Source organism: Ochotona princeps, chromosome 11 (genome assembly GCF_030435755.1).
Source record: "Ochotona princeps isolate mOchPri1 chromosome 11, mOchPri1.hap1, whole genome shotgun sequence".
Lineage (NCBI taxonomy): Eukaryota > Metazoa > Chordata > Mammalia > Lagomorpha > Ochotonidae > Ochotona > Ochotona princeps.
Genome location: NC_080842.1, coordinates 69,046,247 through 69,049,608, shown reverse-complemented (window position 1 = coordinate 69,049,608; position 3,362 = coordinate 69,046,247). Strand labels below are relative to the sequence as shown.

The following is a 3,362-nucleotide window of genomic DNA, read 5'->3' as shown; positions in this document are numbered from 1 at the left end:
TTTACAGACCTCCACATTCGTCACTTTTAGAAAATACTCCAAACCTGCCCAGTTTCCTCTATTGTTAACCTCTCTCTACAGAGGGTTGCATTTTTCACAACTGACAGACCTACAGAAAGATTCTGTCCACACCTTTAATTTAAATCGGGACTTAGCAAGTATGGCTGCCATGTATGTAAGCTTAAATAACTTGTCAATGGTCAGTGTTTGTATCATAAAATCATAATTTGACTGTATATGATGGTCTTACAAATTTGCATTTTGCTGCTTAGCTGCATAAACTTCTGCTTAACTGGAATACCCAGGCTGAAATTTCTGAGACATGGAGGAGGCAGCAATGGATGGGTTTCCCTGGTTCCCAGAGACTTGGCTCTTTCCATTCCTAAGGATGTATTCAGCCTCAGCTGCTTTCATTTCTTTGTTATTAGTGTGCTCATCAGTTCAGTGCCAACTATACATTTTGACCTGGCTCCTGGTGCTTATTGATTTCAAAGACCATAATGCAAGAAAAAAAGTTCGTGGAATGAATGTAGACTTTGGAATCATAACTTCACTTTAAATTTTGCCTGAACTACCTGGTGTAACAATGAACTTGAACTTTATGTTTTCTGTACTACCACCTACTCCCTGTATCTATTACACAGCATTTAATTCATGTAATTCTGTACTTTCTGTCTTGTGCACAACAAGGAACTCGCAGAGAGCAAAGATATGACCTGTATCCAGGAAGTATATGCTCTTTTTCTGTTTCCAGACATTGCAATCATTCTACAAAATGGTCAACTAACATTTCTCTGAAAGGATGACAATTGAATAAATAAGGATTGTAAATCAACTGATTATGTTGCAGGAAAAGATGGAGAGCAGACACTTGATGAGAAATGACCAGTGCATAAACATAGACTTGTTTCTAAAAGTTATAAAGTCCCCGCTTTGAATAGTTGAAGGTGGGAGACTGACAAGAGTAGAGCATGAGTCAGGAAGATGATCCCATTGCACTGGGCCACTCTTAGGATTCTGGATTTTAGTGGATTCTGAGAAACCACAGTAGGATTTTGAGCAAAAATGTACTACCCTATTTCTTCTTTAAGATACATCATTTCGCATGGACGGGATTCCTACAAAATTTACACACAACAGTATATAAAATCAACTGTACAACACTTGAATCAGGTCTGGTGTTTGAATCCATGCAGATTTACACAAAGATTAGATCTTTTCCGGCTCGTTCCTTTATAAAACATAGAGACTTGGATTTTTGCAGGCAAGAGCTAGCCTATTAAGAAAGCAGTTTTTCAGCTTTTCGGTTTCCTTGGGAAGTTCAGTCCCCTTTGTCTTAGGTTGCTCAATGGGCCTGAAGGAGTGGTCTGTGGATCCTAGCTCTTGAAGGGTCCCTGGAGAGGCAGCAAATGCTGAGTCAGCAAGGCTGCAAGAAGATTTGATCCAAGTGTGATGCAGATACCAAGCAGATGAGCTGCAGCTAAAGGAGGAGAAAATGAGGGAGCCACCAGAAGCGGATGCACATTGAAACAACAACCTAGCTTTGTGCAGTGGCAGTATCGTAGCCAATGAGGTTTATCCAAGGCGCGATTATTGCTGATTATTGCTAATTAAAACAACAACCTACTAGATGTGGCCTTTCCACTGCAGAAGGCTCATTCCCTTAGAAGGGTGCTTGTCAGCAGGTGCCAGGTCCCCCAGGAGCTTAAGGGAGCCTTCCAATGCTGAACACTGAGAGCGCCCCTGTCCTACAAACAGCCATCAGCGGTAAAATGTGCTCTGTGTGCTGACCAAAGCACCCCTCAGGGAGCTGACAGCTTACAGAATTGCTTCCCAGAGGAAACACTGATTCAGGTGATTACAAAGGGATCCAGCCACACTCCATGAGTACACCACATTTCAGCAAGCGATGTGCTCAGGTAAGGACCTGGCTGCTGAGAGCACAACTTGTGAATTCATCGATTAACCCTGCCATTTTTTGTGGGGGGAGACATCTGTGCATTGAGGGCACTGAGGTGTTGAGAACAAAGTGGTGAACAAAATCTCAGCTTTCTTAGAATATAATTTATAAATTTGGGGGTATAAAGATGTAAATAGCACCCAGCGCAATGGCTTAATTGGCTAAATTCTCACCTTGTAAGCGTCAGGATTCTGTAAGGAGCATTCCCATCATAGTTGCTACACTTCCCATCCAGCTCCCTGCTTGTGGCCTGGGAAAGCAGCAGAGGATGGCCCAAAGCCTTGGGACCTGTACGCGTATGGGAGGCCCAGAAGAGGCTCCTGGCTTCAGAAGGCTCAGCTTCTGCTACTGTGAGCATTTTTGGAACGAAGCAGTGGATGGAAGATCTTTCTTTCTGTTTCTCCTTCTCTCTGTAGATCTTGTCAGCCTTGTCAATAAACATAAATAAATCTTTTTTTGAAGTTGTCAATAAGAAGGAAAAAAGTATGCTAAATGGAAGTATGTCAGATGGTTATAAATATGTCAGAGAAGTTGTAAAATGTGTTAAGGGAATAGATCAGTGTGCAGGGTAGAGGTGTTGGGGTGAGTGTTGCTGGAGAAAGTAGAAACTGGTCAGGGTATTGATGAGGTTACCTTCATACTGCCCATGGTTAGGGGACACTTTTCCTGCAGAGGAAAGGAGAAGAAACTGTCCCAGCTGAAAAGAGATGGGCAAATGAGGGAAAACAGTTGAGGTCAGAGAAGGGACAACATGAGGCCAGGTCGGTTTTTTGATGCAAGACATAAATGGAAATCCACTTACGAGTTGTGCACAAAAGAAAAAAAATTAAAAAGGGTTATGAGCAAAGAAGTATCATGACATGAAGGAGCATCTGGAAGCTGTGCTGAGAATAGGCTAATCCAGTCGAGGCAGAGGCTCTGAGATAGCCATAACAACACAGGCTAGGACGTTGAAAACGGGGACCCTGGAGCAGTGGTGGAAGCACTGGAAATACGGAGATTATTGATCTGTTTTAAATCTAGACACAACCTAATTGGTTGATTGATTAGATCTTGTAGATAAGGGAAAAGCAAGATGTCATGAGCTGAGAACAGGAAGACTTGGCAGCAAGGCAAAGTGTTGGAGGCAGAGGGAAGTTGAAAGTTCAGTTCTGGGTTCTTTGAACATCTCTGTGACAGAAGAGTAGGGACTTCTGAAAGCAGAGTGTCATTCAGGGGTTTATTTTTTCTCCAGCCACTCCAACCCACAGAACCACTCCAGTAATGACCTTCTAGAATTCTGTACAAGCTTCTAAAGACCCATTTTGGCTCAGCAGGAGAGAGCCTTGATTGGTCAGCAGCAATGGTCACAGCTGCATCAGTAGAAAATATGCAAAAATAGCATCCCTATTTAAAGTAATAT

At 42.6% G+C, this 3,362-nt stretch overlaps 1 pseudogene; it reads left to right on the top strand.

The window, feature by feature from the left end:
• The first annotated feature begins 1,539 nt into the window (after window positions 1-1,539).
• Window positions 1,540-1,672, top strand: LOC118760093 (U4 spliceosomal RNA; annotated as a pseudogene).
• The last annotated feature ends 1,690 nt before the right edge of the window (window positions 1,673-3,362 follow it).